The 10,485-nt window shown below is 52.0% G+C and overlaps 1 protein-coding gene across 1 annotated transcript in view; it reads left to right on the top strand.

Moving 5' to 3' along the window:
- The first annotated feature begins 1,179 nt into the window (after positions 1–1,179).
- Positions 1,180–10,485, top strand: part of FRMD6 (FERM domain containing 6) — a 47,326-nt gene continuing 38,020 nt past the window's right edge. The window contains exons 1-2 of the mRNA XM_030949694.1: positions 1,180–1,326; positions 1,552–1,624. The gene's annotated coding sequence lies outside the window, so the exon portion shown is untranslated. The remainder of the gene's footprint in view (positions 1,327–1,551; positions 1,625–10,485) is intronic.

The raw sequence follows: 10,485 nt of genomic DNA, 5'->3' as shown, positions 1-10,485 counted from the left end.
CCTAAACCACCTTCACAGAGAAGAATTTCTTCCCAGTATCCCATCTGTTAGTGGGAAGCCATTCCCCCTTGTCCTGTCCCCCCATCCCTTGTCCCCAGTCCCTCTCCAGCTCTCCTGGAAGCCTTTAGGCCCTGGAAGGGGTTCTCTGGAGCCTTCTCCTCTCCAGGTGAACACCCCCTGGTTTCTCAGCCTTCCCATTGGAATAGAGAACACGCTTCCCAAATCCAGAAGAGAGGCAGACTGGAGTCCCTCTAAGGCCAGCTCCCGTGCCAAGCAGCACCTTCCCTACTCGGTGTTTTTCCCACTTTTGATCTCAAGAGACAAATGGAAACATCTGACAAGCAAATGACACCGTTCCCTCCCAGCCCTAACCCCCATGGAACTGCTCCCTTGCAGGTCCTGCACCCGTGACCTTTGGGACACTGCCACGTCCAGGGGCTGAGCAGAGATTTCATCCCCACTCTTGGTGGGTTACAAGTCTGGGGTCCCTCAGCCGACGTGTCTTCTGCAATCCAACCTTGCAGAAATTCTGGCTTTCCATGGTGGGGAAAGGGCTCCCCTTTCTCCCATCCTGCCCTTGGAAGGTTGGGTTAACCCAGCTCTGGATTTGTGTCTCCCACCACTCGCCTCTCCCCTGATAAAGATCCATGTGAAATTTATCTCACCATCTTTCATTAAAATAAACCAATTAAGCAACGCTGAGGAGCCTCTGATCCAGGCCAGCTCGGTCAGTTGGTGAATCCCTGTTTCCAAAGCATCTTCCCTCTCTGCTTACCCTCACATCAAAGCAAGGCAGGGACCAGCCCCGTCCTTGGAGCAAAGCCTGTCAAGAGATTGGGGAAACAGCTGATTTAATGCCAAGGAAATTAGTAACCAAATCAGTTCTTAGCCAAACGGCTCCTCTTCTTGATCTTGGGAAAAGTGGTGTTTAAATTCTCGATCTCATGGTTTTAGACTCAGGAAATGTGATTACACATCTGTCATTATTTTACTCTTCTGTGTTGATGGCTCATATTAAACAAACCACATTCCTGCATCGCTTAGTAATCTCTGCTGTTCCCTCTCCTTGCCGAGGAGACAAGTCCCAGCTTGACATCCCCATCCCTGTTGATCACAGCTCTGCTGTGAACCAACCGGCAGAGCCCTGCTGGCTCCAGCCGCAGGAGCGTTCGCACCTCCGACCTCTTTTCTCCAAATTCCCACAACTTCACAGCCCCCTTTTCTCCAAAACAACGTCTGGGTGAGGAGCAGGACGTCCACATCCTGCTGAGATCCATGTGTTTCTCTGAAAGGTGGTCCAGCCTTCCCCTGTCTTCCACCGAGCAGGTAAGAACATGCGCTTTGGGCTTGGACACCAGTCAAAAAGGGTTGGTCCTTCCAAGCAGAGCACAATTCCCAGGGATCCCGGCACCCCACCAGCCCAGCAGGACGTGGAGAGCCCCACGGCTCCCGCGGGATGGGCTCCCAGTGGCCACGCAGGAGGAACCTGCCCTGAGAAACGCCACCTCTGCAGGGACACTGAGCTTTTCTCTTGGTGGCTTTATCTTCCAGCTGTGCTGAGACAACACCGAGCTCGCCATGGAGCTGCTGGAGGAACCTGACTCGTAGATGTTCCCAGTACCAGGTAGGAAAACGAGGGCCTGTTTCAGTGGTGTTGGGGATGGAAGGGAGTGGTGGGGCAGGCAGTGACCTGGTACTGGTGGGGACACCGGAGATGTGGGGCTGTGGTGTTGACTGAGAGGTGCCTATCCAGGTGTTTCCCATGGCTTGTGAAATCCTTCCCACCTGCTGGAAACTCAGCAGAGGATCTCAGTGTCAGAAAGCTTTGCTTTCTCCTGCTGAGCTCATGGTTGGCCAAGCATTGGCAGCCATGCTCCTTGTGGCTGTGCTTTCCTTTATCATGGCATTTTTGGCACAAGAGCTGTGCCAGGAATGGTGAAGATGTCTGGGAATTCTTGTGGAGGATGGTATGGTCTTGGGAAAACCCCGAGCTCCCGCTGCAACGCTGTTTGCTTGGATCTTGGCTTTTCCCTTGGTTTTGTTGGCATGATTTCCATCTTTTACCTGCACCAAGCCCCAGATTTGTCCCATCCTGGGAGCTGCCAGAGGTGGAAGGGTTGGAGACGATGGGATGTGCTCCTTGTCAGCAAACCCACTGTGTTTGTGCCTGACTGGTTGCTGTGGGAGAAGCGAGGCTGGTGTGGCATCGCCCTGCTCCTGTCAAAGACAAATCCATTGGGTTAAAAACAGCTCCTTTTGTTCTCTGCCATGTGACACGGGGAGTTTTCCTCCACCAACCCCTACAGGATGAGAGGGGAAGGTCCCGGTGAAGTGGGATCCAAGCGAAATGCTGGTGGGAGTGGGAGGGCAAGGCTGGGCGTGGGCAGGGCACCACTCCTTGCTGTGGGAGGCTGGGTGAGGTCCTGGGGGCACCTCTGCTCCCACCCTGTGCCCAGCAGCTGGGAGGGATCCCATTCCCTTGGCACAGGGCACCCAGAGCTCCATCTTCCGCAGCCACCCACCCGAGGGTGCTTTGGGCAGTGGATGCAGTGCTCTGCCTTCGGGTCCTGGTGCCTGTTGCTTCCAAGCTTCCATAACCTGAGGAATGAGCTGGAACTGCTGAATTCCAAGCTGCCTGTGGCCTTTGGGTTTTTATACATGTGTATGGCAGGTGTTCCTTGGGTGTTTTTGTCAGGGATCCTCTCTGGATTGCATTGGGTCACACACTTTTGGGACAAGGGCTCAGGAGCACTTTATGCTTTGTGGCTGATCTTCCCTTATTTGCAATCATCTGCAAGGTTGATGCTGGCACAGACACTGTCAAACTCCTGGAGCAAGTCCAGAGGAGGCCATGAAGGTGCTCCAAGGCTCTGGAGCTGGGCTGGGAGAGCTGGGGGGGTCCAGCTGGACAAGAGAAGGCTCCAGGGATCCTGGGCTGGGCCTAAAGGGGATCCAGGAGAGCTGGAGAGGGGCTGGGGACAAAGGATGGTGGGACAGGACCCAGGGAATGGCTTCCCACTGCCAGAGGGCAGGGATAGATAGATGGGATATTGGAAAGGAATTCCTGACTGTGAGGGTGGGGAGGCCCTGGCACAGGGTGCCCAGAGCAGCTGTGGCTGCCCTTGGATCCCTGGAAGTGTCCAAGGCCAGGCTGGACAGGGCTTGGAGCACCCTGGGATAGTGGAAATTGTCCCTGCCATGGTGGAACAAGGTGGTCTTTAATGCCTCATCCAACCCAAACCATTCCATGACTCCGTGAAACTCCTCTGGGCCTGGTGGAACATGGGACCAGGCTCTCTTGGCAAGCAGAGCAGCCTGGGAGGAGTGTTTGTAGCATTGCTCTTTTTAAACAATTAAGAGCTTCTCCAGCTCATTTCCTTCAATGCCCTCACAGAGCAAATCAGCTTAATTAGCAGTCTAAGTGAATAATTAATTTTCTCACAGGTTTTTTGATAGCTTCTTTAGAGCAAGAGGGTTTGAGCAGCTCCTGGCATGACCATGGCTCAGTCCTTTAGCTGGTGCCTGCAGATCCCAAAGCCCATTTATTCCCTCATGGGCAGTGGAAATGGCCAAAAAATGGCACAAGAAGGGACCAGTGGCATGGAGAAGTTTTCCACACAGTTTTCCACCCCCAGCATCCCATGAAGATGGATGCAGCTTATCTATGTCCTAGCAAAGCACTGAGGTGTGACCCTAAAACCCGCTGCCCAGCCAGGTGATAGAGAGAGGTTTGAGGCTCCAAAGCCATAAAAATCAGGTTTATTTTCAGCTTTGCCTCTTATTTTAATGACAGGAGGGTCTGCTGTTGTTTAGACCTGAGTGGAGAGACTTTAATTACTACTCTGGTGCCAAGGATGTAAATATGGACTCGGGGAAGCAGCGAGGGTTATTAAAAAGAAAAGACTGTAATTGCTGGGCCCCTCCCTCTCCATCAGATTTTCCTCTCGCTCCAGTTTGGAGAGGACCGGCTGATCCAGTCGGGCTGTCTCTGGCCAGGGGTTGCAGGCTGTCCCTGAGGAAGGGGAACATCCAGCAGCACCCACCCAAGTCAGGATGGAATCTCCTTTAACCAGGCAGGAAAACTTCATAGAATCCCTGAGTTTTAGCATGGCCACACAGAGATGTTTGCAGTGTGAGGAGCAGGGCAGGCATTTTGGGTTGGTTTTCCCTGGGGAGATCTTTTTGCCATGGAAGAAACTCCCAGCCCAGCTGTAAACAGATGCAAGCACTCCCATGGCTTTTTTTTTTTTTCTTTAAACTCCTATCTTTGATTTCATTTAATAATGGATGAATTATCAGAAATATGTGCTGGCAGGCAGCCCGGGTTTTGTCAGGAGGCAAACGACTTCAGTAACGCGTCGGTTGAAAATATTTTGAAAAAGAAAAAAGAGAGCGAGAACAAAAAAAAAAAAAAAAAAAAAGAGAAAGTCAGTCTATGCAAAAGCCTCTGGGGGTGGGAAAAAACCTAAGCTAACTGCAGAATTTTTTTCTCTCTGTTTTCTTTCATGCCTGTGCTGAGGGTAGGATTGTCTCACTGAACTAATCTCTCCAAGAGCACGCTGTCACTTCTGTGGGGTGGAGGGAGAATATCAGAGCTCTGATGGAGGAGCTTCATCTCCTCCAAAAATTTTGGCACATCCTCTTGGAAGTGGGGGCGCAGAGACGTGATGCCCTTGCCCACATCTCGGGCCACGCACCCACATCCCCCACGCCTCGCTGGATCCGCGGCCGTGCCCGTCCCCGGGGCGGCACCACGGGGAGCAGGGAGTGGGTGCCAAGGGGAACTTTTGCCGCAGGGCTGGAGCGTGTGGGGTGAAGCAATCCCAGGCAGTCATCGGGCAGGAACGGGGCGAAGCCGGGGCGAGCAGGAGCCGGGGGAAGGCAGCACCTCCCCGGCGGCCTGCTCCGACATGCCGGGCCTGCACGGCCTCCCCGCGGGGCCCGGCTCCTTCCATCCCTTCAGAGCCCTCCTTGCACGGGCTGGGCAGAGAATGGAGGGAGGGGAACGCTGATGAGAAGGATTTGGGGGTGTTGGTGGGTGAGGAGTTCAGTGTGAGGCGCCCATGTGGGTTGGGAGCCCAAAACCAGCTGGGTGCTGGGCTGAGCCCACAGCGGGGCAGCAGGGAAAGGGGGATTCTCCTCCTCTGATCCACGCAGCTGAGACCCCACCTGCAGGGCTGCAGCATCAGAAAGATTGGAATTGCTGGAACAAGCCCAGGGAAAGTCATGGGTTGTTCTGAGGGCTGGAGCCCCTCTGCTCTGGAGCCAGGCTGGGAGGGCTTGGAATGTTCACCTGGGGAGGAGAAGGCTCCAGAGAGAGCTCAAAGCCCCTGGCAGGGCCTGAAGGGGCTCCAGGAGAGCTGCAGAGGGACTGGGGACAAGGGATGGAGGGACAGGACAAGGGGCAATAACTTTGCTCAGATCAGAGTCAGATGGGATATTGGAAAAGAATTCTTCCCCGTGAGGGTGGGGAGGGCCTGGCACAGAGCAGCTGTGGCTGCCCTTGGATCCCTGGAAATGTCCAAGGACAGGACTTGGAGAAACCTGGGATAGTGGAAGGTGTCCCTGCCATGGCAGGGGGTGGAATGAGATGATCTTTAAGGTGCCTTTCAACCCAAACCATTCTGGGATTCTATGACTCCATGATCCCTTTGGTCATCCTGCTGGCTCCGGACATTTTTGATGGCTTTGGGATTCATGTTTGGGATCCTAGCTCTGGTGACACCATCACCTCCTCCCAAAGCGACAGTTACTTTGGCTGTGTCAAGGGGGATTTCCCACCTGTCCTGATTTTAAGGTGGAAATGGAGAGGCAGGGAATTGCATCCTAAAGCCTGACTCCATTTCAGCTGCTTGCTCCAGCCGGTGAATTTAGCTTTGTTTCCCTCTAGAGAGTGATTTCTCCAAAGAAAGCAAAGCCCACATCAAGAAGGTCCCCATAGGATGCTTGGCCCTGTCAGGTTTGGGATCAGCCCCTGAGTCCTGGCAGCGTGGCTGAGGCAGGAGATGCTCCTGAGCCAGATTCCATCCCACTCCTCTGCCTGAGTCAGAGTGAGTCAGCCCTCTGGATTGCTCTCCTGCTGCCCTGAGCCAACCCAGCATATTTATTAGTTAATTAGTTTGCATTTCCTCCTCCTCTCTTCCCTTCTCTTCACAGCAAGCCCTCTCCCCCATCTTTCCTGCAAAGCAAACTTTGGGGACCTCCATCCCATAAATATCCCCATCACCCACCCCCGAAAACATCACTCTTTCTGCAGAGAGACCCAGCTCTTGGTCCTCTGTTGGATTAAGCTCTTTTCTGACCCAGAGATGGGGCAACTGAGACATGTTTTAAAAACTTTATTTTATATTTAGTTTCATGTGAAGGGTGAGACAATACAGATAACATATATTTAATTCACACTATTACAATCAGAAGCCAACTATTTCTTAATTACAATGAATTATAAGCATTTCTTGGCCTATCAGTTTATTTCCCACAGTCCCCTGTCCATGCAGTGGCTGGCAGGGGGGACCCACGCTGCTCCCAGCAGAAGATCCAGAGTCCATCCCAGCTTTTTCCCTACTAAGACCCAATTTTAGCCCCAGAAAGGAAGGATTGAAGTTATTTTTCCAGCCATTGTCCCTGGCAGAGGAGCTGCACCCACAGGAAGGGTGCAGGCTGTTATTGTGACATGCCAGTGAGTTATTAGCAGAGGGGGAAGTGTGCTGGGGATTGCAGGGAGCAGGAGGAATTCTTGCTGGTTTGCAAACTGTCCCCAGGGCTGGTTTTGCTCCATATCCATGCTCTTCACAGACCCATGGAACCTCAGGGTGGTCTGGGTGGGAAGGGATCCCATGGGCAGGGACGTCACCCACCAGATCAGGATCATCCATCTCTGCTTCCCAGAGTTTTATTCCTTAGGGAAGTGCCTGAGCTGGGTCCCACAGCCTGGCTGAGCCCTACACAGCTTTGTCCTCACCAAGAAAAGCTGGAATTTAGCTGGAAACCTGGGATTTAACTGAAATCCTGATAAAAACCAGGGCTGGCTAAAAATCTACAACCACTCCAGCTGGGGAGAGGAGGAGAGGGAGGAGAGGATCTGTCCCCAAACTGGGAAAGGGATGGGAATGGATACAGGAATGAAGGTGGAAAAGGACTAGGGATGGAAATGGGAATGAAGATGGGGATGGGAATAGGAACAGAGACAAGCATAAGGATGGGGATGAACATGGAGGAGGGATGGGAATGGTGACAGAAATGGGGAAGGGAACAAGGATAAGCATGGGAACAAAGATAAGGATGGGGATGGGAATGGGGATGGGAACAAGCAGAGGAACAGGTGTAGGGATCGGGATAGAGATGGGAAAATGAATAGGGATGGAAACGGGAATAAGAATAGGGATGGGAATAGGGACAGAAATAAACATAAGGATGGGGATGAGCATGGAGAAGAGGTGGGAATGGTGACAGGAATGGGGATTGAAATGGTGACAGGAATGGGGAAGGGAACAAGGATAAGGGTGGGGATGGGGCCAGGAACAAGCATAGGAACAGGTGTAGGGATCGGGATAGAGATGGGAAAAGGACTAGGGATGGAAATGGGAATAAGAATAGGGATGGGAACAGGGACAGAGACAAACATAAGGATGGGGATGAGCATGGAGAAGGGATGGGAATGGTGACAGGAATGGAGATGGGAACAAGGATAAGGATGGGAACAGGAACAAGCATAGGGATGGGAACAGGAATGGGGACAGGAACAAGCATAGGAATGGGAATTCTGATGGGAATGGGGACAAGGATGGGGATGGAGAGAGGGAGGGGACAGAAAGGGAAAGGGAGCAGCCTCATTCCCAGCAGCTCAGCCAGCCCAGGTAATGAGCAGCTCCCCTGCCCTCGGCTGCCCTGCCTGGGTGGGGAGGGTTTTTCCAGCACTGAGGGTTTGCAAGTGAGGCACCAGAAAGCAGACAGGGAGGAGCAGGGAATTTTTATCCCCATGAACTCAGTGCTGCCATTTCACTTGGAAAACCCATGGATTATCCTGCTGTTTCCTAGCAGCCTTTGTTCTTCCTCACCCTGTTTCCCACAAGAGATGGGGAGACCTGGAGGAGCTGGGCAGTGTTGGGTTTGATAGGAATCAGGTCCAGCTCTATCTCATCTCTGCTGGAGAGAAAAAAACCCTCATTTTCTTTAGCTTTGCTGATTAAAGTTTAATTACCTTGAATGCAAATGATTCATCAAAGGAACACAGATTATTTTTTTGTGAGAAGTTCATGTGCAGCCTGGGAAGGAAAATGTTTATTGAGGTGTTCTCGGAGCAGGGTCTGCTCAGTGTCAGGAAAAGCTTTTGGGCAGAAACAGGGAAAAAATTACTTTTGCTCTGTTCCCAGCTCGCTTTCCCTTCCCTGAAAGATCTCCCTGAGCACTTGACAGCATCACACAGCCCATTGCACAAGTGACTTATATTTTCCTGCTCTCCAGGTCTGCAAACCCATCTCTGGGAATTGCCCAGATGGGAGGAAAAATGGGGCCTTTGCTGGTTTTCCATGCTCTTTGTGTGAGTTCATACTCTGGGAGATCTGATTGCAAAACCAGTCCTGGAGTCAGGGAGACAGAATTCCAGGCAGGTGTTCCCACTGCACTTGGGGAGCCTCTTCTTTTCTTTTGGGGTGTGTAATTCCTTTATCTTGCTTATCTTTCCTAGAGATGCCTCTGTAAGCCCAGAGCAAGACTTGCTGGGCAGCCAGCAGAGTTAGCAGGGCTGACAGGAGCTATCTGATCCCCCAAAATTAAAGGGAATGACAGTGTGGGAACACAGCTCGGAGTGTAAATAACTTGTGCTATGAAAAAGTCACCTCAGCTTTGTATCCTGGTGGATTTAAAGCAGGTAAATTACTCAGGAGGGGTTGCCACCACCATGGCTTTTATTTACAATCCCAAGGGAGCTGATCCTGCCGGGATGGGGCTGTGGAGGGGAAAGGACCTCTCTGCACAATTCCCCCTCCCAATGAAAGCCCCTGGAAATAGAAAACAAAATGATGCTGTGTTTCTTCCCAAAAATAACCCCAAATCCTCTGGAACACCATGGGTGGAGCCTGTGCTGCTCATCCAGCTTCTCCCCAGTCTCCTGCAGATGTTTGCAGGAATGAGATGCTCAGGGGCAGCCAAATCCCCCCAAAACCCCAACCTGGGGAGTGGGGCCCATGGATGCTGCAACTCAAGGATGCTGGAGAGCCTCGGGGTGAGGGGCAGCCATCCCCCCAGGAATCAGACATTCCCGAGAGCAGATAAAAGGGATTGGGGCTGGCTGCCTGCCCGTGGAAAATCCCAGCCCGATCTTCTCACCTGGAGCTGTTTGCAGACTCTTCTCCCCCATTAGCATAAGCAAAGCTGCCTCCCTGCGATGCTGCCTTCCACCCGGCTCCTGTTGGGATTTGAGGCTGTTTTTAATGTCATTCCCTCCTCTCCCGTGGCATCTGGAGCAGGACCAGCCTGGCATGTCCCGTCCATGGGCAGACAGACACGTCCCAGTGGCCTTTTGATCAGCTGGGCAGCAGCAGCCCCAGCCCTGCCCCGCAGCCCTGGCACCCATCCCGTGGGTCAGCCAGGGAAATTCCCCAGCCAGGCATTCCCTGGGATGCCCACTCCTGCTGGGGGCTTCTTGGAACCCTGGGAATTGCTGAGAATTTCAGCAACTTTCTGTGCTGAAAGGCTCTGACCCCCAGGAGAACCCTGCATTGACCTGAGGCCTGGAGAAGCTTCCAGAATGGAATGACAGCACTGGGATTGTGGGTGTGGGGTTTGAATAGAAGTGTGTGATATCACAGGGTGGAAAACTCAGAGTTTAAAGTTTTAGAATATAGCAATATATAAAAAACAAGATGGAGGTTTCAGGGTGGAGGTTGCTCCTTCTTCACCTTCTTCTCCATGGGTTTGGGTGGTTTTGTGTAATTGGATAAAAAAGTCCCCATTGCAGGCAGGGGTGGTTGGTTATTGGGTTAAAAGTGAAAATAACAGAGGTGTCATTTCTTAATTGGACAGTTTATCCTTAAAAGGCCTTGGAGAGAGAGAGATGGGGCTCCATTTTTAGTTTGTCAGAGTGAAGTGCTGCAGAACTCAGGGTTTGTGAGACTGTAACAAAGATAAGTACTGATAAACATCTGAGTCCCAACAAGAAATACCATGTCATATTTAATCCCAACCCTGGCAAAAAAGAAGCAAAGAATCCACAGGTGCTGCGGGAATGATCCCTTTGCACCCCTAAACACCCACTCTTCCAGCTCATAGCAAAACCAAAAATACATCATCCAAGCCCCCAAACACTGCTGCACTTTGCAAACCTGAAGGCATCAAAATAATCGATCTGTAGGTGTTTAGAACCCATTTGCATCATGCAAAGACATTATTAATTGCCAATTAGTAGTCAAACAGCATTAATGGCACCTGGCACAGGGAGGGAATAATCAGCTGGGCTTCTGCAACTGGAAAAACACCCAGCCCTGT

Source organism: Camarhynchus parvulus, chromosome 5 (assembly GCF_901933205.1).
Source record: "Camarhynchus parvulus chromosome 5, STF_HiC, whole genome shotgun sequence".
Classification (NCBI taxonomy): Eukaryota; Metazoa; Chordata; class Aves; order Passeriformes; family Thraupidae; genus Camarhynchus; species Camarhynchus parvulus.
The sequence above is the reverse complement of the archived record's forward strand: the minus strand, read 5'-3'. Positions and strand labels throughout refer to the sequence as shown.